Source organism: Montipora foliosa, chromosome 12 (assembly GCF_036669935.1).
Source record: "Montipora foliosa isolate CH-2021 chromosome 12, ASM3666993v2, whole genome shotgun sequence".
NCBI lineage: Eukaryota > Metazoa > Cnidaria > Anthozoa > Scleractinia > Acroporidae > Montipora > Montipora foliosa.
The window spans coordinates 1,454,405-1,466,457 of NC_090880.1; positions in this window are offsets into that span (position 1 = coordinate 1,454,405).

A 12,053-nucleotide genomic window follows, 5' to 3' on the forward strand; every position below is an offset into this window, starting at 1 on the left:
TAGTAAATTTACATGTGTTTTATTTCTTTCTGTCATGTCATCTCTTCTACCTGGAAATTTGGTTACAACAAGGGAGTAAGTAACTGTTATTGTATTCTTTATATTATTATTTTTAATTGCTATCCTTTTTTATCTGCCTTATCTTGATGAAATATTTATTAAAGCGATGCATAAAAAGTAAAAGCCACTTTTACCATTTTTCCCATGCATTAAACTTGCTCAGATTGACTAAGGGAAATTGCATGTATGTTATTAATAAGCAATCACATGATTTTTCGCATGCAATTACCCATACTTAAAAGATAGACCTATTACATATGATTAAGAATTCCGTAAGCAGTGATATTGCATTGTGGCTGTTTGATGCGTCTGTTGTTCCTGCATGACTGCAACTTTCTTCAATTTTACCAATTTGTGGGAGATATTTTTTAAACGAACGATTAGCAGAAACAGTCTTAGCCTAATTCATGGTCCCGCAAGAATGTCAGTGGCCGCCCTATTCCTTTTCATTTCTTTTCTCGTTCTTTGAAACGGCTTATTTACATTACGTTTAGTGAAAAAGGACTTTAATTAATTACGGGGATATTTAAACGATTGAATAAAAAACAAAGATAAAATAAAGATATACATTAAAAAACAAAAGAAAAAAAACTACTCTTATGAAAACATGCATTACTCTACTTTAACGGAGGGTTCCCTTCTTTATTGTGCTATCTCCTCTTGCATTTCGATTTAACTGACACAACTACAAGATTACAAGATAGTAAGTACGCGTTTAGGCGTTATCTTTTCTTTTTTTTTAATCCTCTGTTCAAGTTATGATCTCAGTAAAACTCTCGGCCCCTCTTGCCTATTGTTTATTTCCCTATGATCTGCATTCACCTGACCTCGTTTGAGCTAAGATTCAAGGTGGTTTTTAATTGTTTTGCCTTTAGTTTTCAAATGTTCTTACAAATGTTTTGCACATTACTAGTGCGACTTCTTCTGTGTTACTTTGCTCAAAAATTTCTCCAAATTCCACTAACAGAATCTAGTGAAGCCTACTCCGAGGCTTTGAGAGCAGATCACAAGCTCTTGGAAACAAAATTGCAAAATGACTTCCTCTCAGACAACGAAGAACAGAATCATGCGGACTCAATCCTCACTGGGGTAAAAAAGGGTGTACTGCTTTCGGAATCCGAATGGGCCCTCGTCGCCCAAAACCGTGAGGGAAATCCAATATGCATATATTATTAAAACAATGACATAAAAATATTTGAAGTCAGGTCAAAATTGAATAGCAGCACGGGACATTTGTTTATAATAAGATTTTGTTTCTGACTTTAATAGCTCATATGCATTGTTAGTTTGTTCTTTTTCTTTTTTACTATTAAATCAGCTTATTTGCATTAACATTGATTAAAGGCCCACGTTTACCCTACAGGCATTGCATGCTGAAATTCTTCCAATCAGATCGTTACGATAAGAAATGCGAATTACCATAACAAAAGCATGCGCAAAAGATCGAAGAGCTAAAAACGAATAGTTGAATCAATTTTGTGTGAACCTAATGTCATGCATATATGCATTACTTATTCTAATGAAGTTATTTTTTTTTTCTTTCTTTGTCATGTCATCTTATCAACGTGGAATTTTTGGGTTCAACAAGTCTGTAAGTAACTGTTTTTCTTTAATATTTGCTGCCAAGAGAGTCATACTTTCTTGTTGCTGTTGATTTATGGTCACATCGATTTTTTTTACTGCAGAGTAGCCACGCTAAACTTTTTCAGTTCAAAAATAGAACGCAAACTGAGGTGACGAACATGCGACTAAACAAGCGCATAACTGACTCAAGGTTTCGCATGTATCAACTGAACATACATCTTCAGAAGCAACCATTAGCTAAAAATGTTTGAAATATATAACAATAATTTGAGTAGCTTATGAGGTAACACTGATAGTAACAAAAGAAAGTAATACAATACTTTACAAAGATATGCAAGAAACAATGAAAGCAAAGAGAATATATACCCTATAAATGCATATACCTAAAACACGTGTACATGTAAAACTTATAATAAAGATACACCTTTTCTCTGATAACGTATTCATTTAGGGATGGCTGAAGATCACGGATAAAAATAGTTTCTTTTATGGTACAATGTCGGTGAGACCTCCCAGTGTCTAGAATTTCAAAGTGGTCCCATTTTAAGTTTTAAGTTTTAAGCTTGTCACACCGGTAAGACAAAATGGAGGTTACATGACCGAAAATCTGAACACTTTAGGCGTTGTTATATAACAATAACACGTCACCTCTTGCTGATAAAGTAATCTCAACTAATCACAACTTAAAATGGAACCACTGGGAAATTCTAGAGACTGGGAGGTCCGACTGACATTGTAACATAAAAGAAATTCTTTTTTATTCGTTATCTTCAGCCGTCCTTAAATGATACGTTAGCAGCGAAAAGCTGTATCTCTATTAATGAGTTTTACATGTACACGTGTTTTAGGTACATGCATTTACAGGATATATGTTCTCTTTGTCTTAATTGTTTCTTGTATATCTTTGTATAGTCTCGTGATACTTCCTTTTGTTACTATCAGTATTACTTCATAAGCTACTTAAATTACTTAAATTATCGAAACTGTATAATGCGTATGTTGTTCATAAGGAAGGAACAATTTTGACAGCATTTTTTTTTTAATCTTGCCGGGAAATTCTCTTTCATTCCTTTGTCCTTTTCTAAAGCGGCTTATCTGCATTACTTTTAGTGAAAAAGGCCTTTAATTATGGGAGTAGTTTAAGCGATTGCATAAAATCTCATGAAATTGTGCATTATTTAATTTAAAAAAGGGCTTACCTGTATCTCATTCCATTCTTTTTCATGCCGTCTCTTTTTCTTCTTGGAATTAATGATTACAACAAGGTGGTAAGTTATGATCTCAGTAACACTCTTGACCGCTCATGCAGAACGATTTTTTTTCTACGCTGTACAAAGATGGAAATTAGTTAATATTCACTTGGATAGCAGGCCTGCTCCAAGTACCAGGCGAAGCTTTCTTGTTGGCTAACGAAACAACGCTCAAAAAAATACAATGATGCTAAAGAAAACATTAGCGCAAAATAACTGAGTCAATGAGGACAGGAAAAACCAACATACCCTCTCTTTAAGGAGGACGCAAAGGTGTAAGGGAATGACATCCCTATGAAAAGAACGTAGATAAAACACGGAAAGGAGTGTTGGTCTAACCTGTATTTAAAAACAAAAACAGAAAAAGAAAATTGATAACGCAGCGCTAAATCAAGCATTTAGTCTGTTCTTCCGAGCTTACAAAAAGGACTGGCCAAGAAAGGTATTAAGGCTTCTCATGTGATGGAATCGTGTGACCTGGTTTGAGCACATTATTAGTGTGACTTCTTTTCTGTAACTCTGCTCCATTTTTTTCTTTAGATGTCATCAACAGAATTATTTACTGATTTCTTTCATTATTAGTATTTTTTTCCTTCTTGGAATCGAAGTAGCCTATCTGCACTCGGTTGCTTTTGGAGTGGAGAGAGCCCTTGCTTATGTGAATAGTTGAAGCAAAAGCAGTGCTTTAAAAAAAGAATGTCATGCGTACAAACGATATTCTAACAGATATCTTGCCTTTTTCTCATCTCTTTCTTTTCTATGTAATCTTCTCTTTTACTTGGAATTTACCAGTTAGCGGCCCGCGGAGTAAGTAGCCGTTACGTTTTCTTTTGTTTTTTTTATCTTTTTTTTTTTTTTTTTTTCAAACGTTTGTTGTCAGTCAATGGACTTTACAAAACTTTCCGCGCTTTGGACAGCGTGATTTATTGTAAATATGAAAATAAGCCTGAGTACATAGTGTACCAGTCTGTCTGGTCCCTTATGCGGGGACACTCAAGTCGTACGGCCCTATTGAAGATTACTAAGAAGAGAGAAACAGCCCCTCTGGTGACAACAGATCTGACTAAGGCGGTGGTATCTTCCTTGGTATCGACTTGCTCCTACCTCATCGTCTGCAACGGACTCGACAAAGTAGAGAACATTTGTCCTAGATGAGAAAACCGCGCAAAATCCAAGATCGCAAAAAAAATGTTGTTGTTGTTGTTGTTGTTGTTGTTTTTTTTTTTTGTCTCAAAAAGTATTTAATATTATGGGGAAAGCAATACACCATTTTAAAACTAAGAAAATAAAATTTCCAAAAACGTAAAACTTATTTACAGAGAACTAGTACATTTTATAAAAAGAAAGTATAAAACAACAATAACACACACACACAAAAAAAAAACAGTATTCCACACGAATTTGGTCATTTTAACTTTAAATATATGGATTTAGCCAAGCCTAAAGGCGGAGCTCCCTGGTTATTTATTCTTACTTCCTCTATGGTTTGTGAAAATAAGAGGTTTCGAGTTGTCCGCATTTTGATGTTTCTGGTTGCTGCTTTAATCATTAAATCATTTCCTTTCCTTTTTTCTATGGAACAATTCATTGCCTAACTAATGACTTCCACGGTAAATTTTACGCTAAAAACCGATATCCCATGAATTACAAAGCGATGAGTGCGACATCGGCTTTTCCAGTGAAATTTACTTTGCAATTCACCAGTTTGGCAATAATTTTTTCTTGAACCGAATGAGTTTTAAAAGAAAACAAGCACTAAGCACAACCACAGCGAGCGAATTGAAAAGGAAAAAAAAGCCATTTCAGAGTCAACTGTCAATAGCTAGGTAATAGGAATCATGCTAAAATTAGAAGCCATAAAAACAACTTTGTCAGTTCAAGGTCAAAGAAGAGTTTTACTGATGTACTTTATTCCACTAAGATCATTCACTTTTTGATGTATTTCATTGAAACATGCCAGGTTGACTTGGTACAAGACTCGGCAAACTACGGCAATGCAACCAAGAAAGTATGAACTTCAAACACGATCTGCGCCAACACTTAAATAACATTTGGGTGCTTTAGACAAACTTCTGAAAACACAAGCTACTGAGATTTCCCCCTAATTTTACGAGAACTCATTGCGAATACGTGTTTATAACATAAGGGCAAAATTCTCTTGTCACTATCGAGGCACAACAAACACCAGTTGGGCAAGCGGACTAAAAAAAACACTTGTTCGCTCGCATTTTGAGCAAAACAAACAAACAAACAAACAAATCAACTTTTTCTTTTTGTCCAAAAGAGTACAGATAATTGTTATTTAATTCCAGTTGACAACAAAAATTCGATTTTGATACCTGAAAAAAAAGAAGAACCGATTAAACCACCCTTTAGAAATACGCATCCACTTTAAATAACGCATCCGCAAAAATAACAAACGGTTTAGTGCCCAAGGAAAGAATTTGTATGCTAAGTATGAGCTATTGCTGGTATTCTGTTTGGTCGTTGTCGTTCTCTTTCACTCAGTCCTTTCATTTCTGTTCTAGACATAGGTCCTCCAGGCAGTGCTTCTAAAGATATGCCAAAAATTGCAATACAGAGAAAAAAGCGGCTCTATGCAAATTAAATATAAACACTCAGCTTTACGTTTACATCCCGCCGATGCTTGACTTGAATAACTGCGTAGCCACCACTGTAGATAACAGATATCGTGATATGTCAAACTGGATTGAAACCAGCGAAAAATGCAGAAAGAAAACATCCAAACTGTGTAAGAACTTTCGTTGATGTATAGTATGGCCGTGTGGCCGCGTCGAGCCACAGAAAACGCGCTAAAAATTAGGCCTCTCTTATGTTCAGGTGAGTTCACCTAGGTTGAGCCTGCAATCCCATCGAAAACCAGTACCTGGTTAGCGGTCAACTTTAAAAAAAGCTGACCTCGGTGAGCTTAAGGTTGAGCCCGCGATATAGTCATGTGATACTGGTCAGCGGATACCTTGTTCTGACAGGTGTCAGTTAATCAAAAGATGTATGTCCAATATCAAAGATGTCTGCTGTAAACTAGCATGATACTGATCACATTGGCATACATGGAGGGGTGGACGGACGGACGTACGGACGGTCATGACGTCTGGCTATCAACCAAATTTTCCCCCATCGATGATGGGTTACCATATTTTCTTAACAATGGTGCTCGGCGCGCGCGGAGCTCCGCTATTACGAACATTTGGATGCGAAATAGAAATCTTCCTCATTTTATCTGCTTTCTTGGACATAAATTTGGCGGAAAACTGATCAGGCACGAATATTTTCGGAATTATTTGAGTAATCAGATTAGCGATATTAGCCGTGTTTTCAGGAGCAGTTTTTCAGGTCGCTTAACGAGTGACAACCGAAACTTCCTTGAAAATAGTTCCTTTCCCTACTTGCTTAAAGTTGAGCAAGTCGGCAAATTTCAATTGAATTCTCATTAAATTTAAGCCACCAAACCAATTAAAGCGAGTTGACAATTACTTTCGGGTAATGAGGAGTCGCTTGCGATTATTCAAATAGGGTTTTCCGATTTAGCAGAAGTCCTGCGGAAGTGGAACTTTGCCGATTTCAAGTTTACATTAAGGAATAATGTATATGAATAACTAAATCGGCTGTTTAAATGAAGTCTTCTATCAATCAAATCAATCACATTGTCAGAAGCCTTATACTCACCGGCGGTGACCTTTTTGGCTCACATTTCCCATTTTAATAGAGCGATTTTCAATTGAGTGTCGCAAGTAATTAGGGAATTGCTTTGGTTTTGCACTATTTCACTCAGTGATTGATTGAAATTTCTCGCGCCACTTTTTCAACAAATCAGAAGAGAAACCAAAACCATTCGTGGCTCGCGCGTGCACATTTTCCCGCGCTTGCGTCGGCTACGTGTAATTACTTCGAGTTTTGATTTATTTACAGGATTGTCTCCGTCCTTTTTAGATTGGCCAAAGTAATTACTTTGGTTTTGGTTTTACGACACTCAATTGAAAACCGCGCTATTTGGACAATAACAAAAGCATCAAAAAATAGACAGGATTCCTCCATTTCAGATAAGTCAACAAAGGTAAGTATAATCAAATAGAACATAACTGTGTGTTCCTCTCCATAAATTCTTGACCTTTTCTTGATTCCTTTGGCAACACCATAAGCGCTAGCTGCCCCCTTGAGCTGTTCATTTGCATCGAGTTTGTATCGGTCGTCTCGTTGTTTAACCCATTGACTCCCAGGGGTTCCCCATTGACGAGTAAAATCGTCTGGCTTAATATTTGCCAAGGTTTCCTCAATTTCACTACTGACGTTCAAGCATTCGTTATCAATACTGGAAACCTCAGAAGCTCTAAAGGAAAGTAAATCTTGAGTTCCCGTAATTTGTCTTAAGAGCATAAAACGATAAGGTCATGTGATTAGCCAAAAAAGGTGTCCAGTCAAGAATTGTCACTTAAGAATTGAGAGATTTTTTTCGAATTTGAGGGACCGTTCTGCAACCGTATTGACATTTAAGAATTTCAGCAGTGATACTCACTTCTCCTTTTCCTTGCCTAGCAAAGTTGAGGCTCGTTTTCTCAGGCGTTCGTGTAATCTCTTGTCGCCGATGTCGCAGCTTCGGTAAAGCTCTCCTTTTTCTCCAAGGAACTCCCAATTCCTTTTCAAAAATGCAAGAACTGCTCGCCAGTCACGTGCTTTAAGTTCTACAGCTTTGAGAATCAGCTAATCTTCCAATTTACTTTACTTGCGGTGTGCTGCGTTGGGTTTCCTTTGCAAGAGTTTTTCTGTGCTCCTGCGTGTAGAACTCTCGACACCTGACATGGAATTGGTGAAGGTACTTCACTAGGGCTGGCTCTGCTAGTAGTTTTTGGGATTTGAATTTCAGCTCCATACGCTGCCCTCAGGAAAATGTTTTCAGCTAAGTCGCCCATCCGTGAGGGCGAGAAACCTTACAGTTTTAGGTTTATATAATTTCTAACAAACAGCAATGCCCGTTTGTTCGTGGCACGTGCCTGGCGCTCTCCGCGTTTCAGGCCCCCAGGGGCAATACCCACGGCATTCTATCACGAGCGTGTAAAAAGTGTCTGCATTAAGCACGATAAATATTTATTGCTGTAAATAAATGTTTCCTTTGGCTATTTCGAAGCCATTAAATCACCACATTATATATTAGTGACTGAAAAATAAACACGATTACTGGCAACAAAATGTCCTTGATTCTTTGTGAATTAACAAACGAGTTGCTGATACTCTGCAAAACAAAACCAGGGATCTCTTTGCCTTAAGTGACAACTCTACTCACAGAAACGAATCAATTTAAAAAGCTCGGAAGAATTGCTCTAACTTCCGCGAACTTCCTCTAAATCAGAAAACCCTAATCAGAAATGCAACAAGCGTGCTATGTTTGTTATTGTATTGGCACGTGCTCTCTTTTCATTTGATCTTACCCGTGAAAACACGAATCATGTTTTAGTCGCTTAACGAAGTCTATAAAACAAACCACTTTCAGGAATGCTAAGCAAGAAGGTGGCTGTCTTGGAAACACTGCCAATGTGTAATATGATAATTAGATATGTGTTAAATTTGCGACTTGTTACTAAAGCAACGAGACAGATCATTTTACGAATAATTAACAGCTGTTGACCAAAAAGCACCCAAATTACCAATTTTTTGGCCAAACACTCATCCCAGATGATAAGATAATACGGTAGACATGTAATTGAGGTAAATATGTAAGATTTGGAGTGAGAAAAAGCGAATGTTTTGAGGTGTAACAAAATTCTGTGCGATAACTGGAGCACGAGTCCCCTGCTAGCGGAGGTCTCGTTTCTGTTGCGTTCGCTAGGCTGACGAGTACGGGAAAAGAGACCTCTGCCAATGGTTGAAAATTACTCTGTTGAGCATGTGCATCGGTTACCTAGTGACCGAACCCTTACGTGATACTTCATGTTAAGTTGGCTCACTTAACAACAGCGAAGTTACTGTAAATGAATGCGCGAAGCACCGCGGGCTCAAGTTAAGTCAACAAAAATATCATGGGGTGTGCGGTTTGAAGAGTGCAGTCCAAGGTTGTGGACGGCGATTTCGACCCATGACAGAGGTTTCTTTTCCCGGACGCGTACTTGTCAGCCAAGCCGACCTAAAAAGACAAGACACCTCTGCTAGTGAGGAATAGCACGTGGCAAAACGTGACTGCACCGACGCTAAGAAAATATTTTTACTTTTTCAGCGATTTCAAGGCTTCAAAGTCCATCCAATGAGCTAAAATTATTTTCTGTATTCTTTCTGGTGTATTTAGTGTTATTTTTTTGGTTGAAAAACTTCATTAAAGGCGCCCCTTGACCAAAACTACGCCTTCACAGGGCTTCAAGTAGCCTGAGTGAAATGCCCTTCATGTAGGCGTATTAAAAGCTACAAAGACGAGGTTTTCAGGGAAACTGGGCAACATCTCTTCCCAGTAAAGACACCTAATTTTACCGCAATCGACGAAAATGGCGGTATTCTAGTAGCCATACAGAAATGAATCATGAGTGCATCAATTTCAGCGCCATCTAGGACAATGACTTTTCAGTTGGCATTTCAGTAAGGTGACTATGCCAGTGGCTTGGTACTACTACCACACCATGAATGCCATTCAGTCACAGACTATGATTTTTAGCAAATTCGCTTTAAACCTTGCCTTAAAGTTAGAAATTGTACACCTTATGGATAAACTAAGGGGGGTTCGATTGATCCTATTCCGGAATAAGAATACGTGGAGTGATGACTCAAAACACTATGTGTGGCGTTTTGCACCAACAAGGATAATAAAGCTATGCTTAAAATAGCATTTTAGCAGATGTTTGACAATATTAAGTGAATCTCTGCAAAAACGAAGGATTTCTAAGTTCTATTCCATGTATTTCTATTCCGTAATACGGTCAATCGAACGCGTCCTGAAGCTGCGAGGAGTAAACTTTAATAAAAAGCTCACATTTTCCCAAAAACTAAATAAGCTCTTACTAAAATTCGCGATAATATACATGATGTAAATTCTCCATTATGATTGGCCAAGAGAAAAGAAGTCAGGTAAACAGTGCATAAAACAGGTAATATGGTGGAAAAAGAACGTAACACGACAAGCACTTTGATTAGACAATGATTAAAGAAAGTCATAGATAGCCAATCAAATGCCATCCCTGTAGACTCATAATTTTTTGTGTGGTAGAATTGCATTATATATGCTTAATAGGCTATTTCCGAGATCATGTCTGCCTCTTCTTGAAAACGAGTCTAAGTGCAAAATTGTGTGATGGTAATTAGTTCCACTTTACGAGGGTCTCAACGGGGTTAACCGTCAACTGTCAAATGGCCAAAAATTTAACATTCAACCGTCAGGAACGCAATAATTTTACCGTCAACTGTCAAACGGAGTAAGCCAATATCAGCCGTCAAATGTCTCAGATATCCTTAAATGAAGAACTAAAGGATTGACTTAAATAGGATCATAAATGATCGTTTTAACATATCACTCAAATACGGTTAGCGACAGAACTGACTTCCGTCTGTAAACACCTTCGGAGTCATAAAACGTCAGTCATCAAGGGTCACTTCGCATGACGTGGCCAAACATCACTCCTATTAGTCAAGATAGGAAATTGAAAGACCCTCATAGATCTTTGGAATTTTTTTTCTTTTTCCATACGAAATAAGGGGAGGGTTTTTAAAAATTTCTCAGCCAAGCTTAGTTTTGTATAATATGTCAGTTGTTGTTTAAAATCTATTTGAGATTAGGTACTGCATGATGGGCGGCCATGGTCTGTAAAGTTTATTAAAGGGGTACTCTGACGAAAAAACACGATTTTTCAAAAAGCATCAAATCCTCGAGGAAACGCCACCAAAATGTTGTATACGCTTTTCATATAATGAATAATTAATTTAACTTACTTTCACCAACATTTCAATCTTATTACGTCGAAATACTTGTTTTTCATAGCATCCACCATTTTTGGTACGTCGCCTGCATACTTATTCCAGAAAGCCTGGAGCGAGGACTTATGACGTCACTTACAAGCGAAGCTTCGTCTTATATCGATCATGATCATAACTTCGTAAGACATTCTGAGTCACTTACCTGTGATTATGAAAATTTAGACTCGTGGCTACTGAGGAAAAAGGAGCCGCATATCGACGGGAAAGAGCTCAAGATGAAGAACAAGAGGAATGCTTAGAGATCGTTCGAATGCGCGCTCGTTTTGTGCGAGGCTTACACCACGTAGTAGCCGTTGGGTTTAACTGATATTAGATGGTATGTTGGAGTCGTGATTTTGTCTGTTTACTTATGTTCCCTTCATTTGTAACTAGAACCTCCGTGAGGGTACACTGAATTGCCTGTGGTATGTGCACCGTTCCAGACAATTGCTTTCAAGTTGGGGAGTCATTAAGACCATTTAAGGGGTCGCCCAAAAGTCATACCAGCAGAGGCCCTTTGGCTCACAGGTCCTTACACGTTCGTACGACGAAACAGATCCTTTTCTGAGGTTAAAACCCTGGCTACCGGCCTATTAATTAATAATTTGTCATAAAGAAGAAATTCCTGTCCTCTTTAGAAAAAATAGACATGCATTGCTTACGTGTGGTAGTGAAGCAACACAGCGATTTATTCCATATAAAATGTCAACTGAGCTGTGTGTTTCCTTCCAGGAGATTCAAGTTGTCCTTGCGTAATATGTAGCTCTAACAGTGCACGATATTGTTTTAGTATTGTCTATCATTGTAGTGCCATGGTAGAGGTCTTGGGTAAATAGCCTGAGAAGACATGTGGTTACTAGCAAAGTACTGAACCTAGAAAGATTGAAGGAAATAAATGGGAAGTGAGAAACATTGGCTTCTGGGCTGACATGTTGATAATTTTCAAGCTCCCTCACAACTTCTATTGACCACAAAATTAAGCATGCCTTCTGAGCATCTGACAGCTTTGGAATACTAAAGTTTACTAAAGTTAAACCCTGTCCGGCGGGGTTACGGGGTTAGTATCCGGCTGGGTGACCTCAAACATTTACTCCTTCGCAAAAAAGAAGCATTGGACCGAAAATACTATTAACGCTAACAAATGCGAACTCAGCAAGGTACAGATTTTGTTAGCTTGCTTTATACAAAAACAGATATTGATGCAAAAGTAAA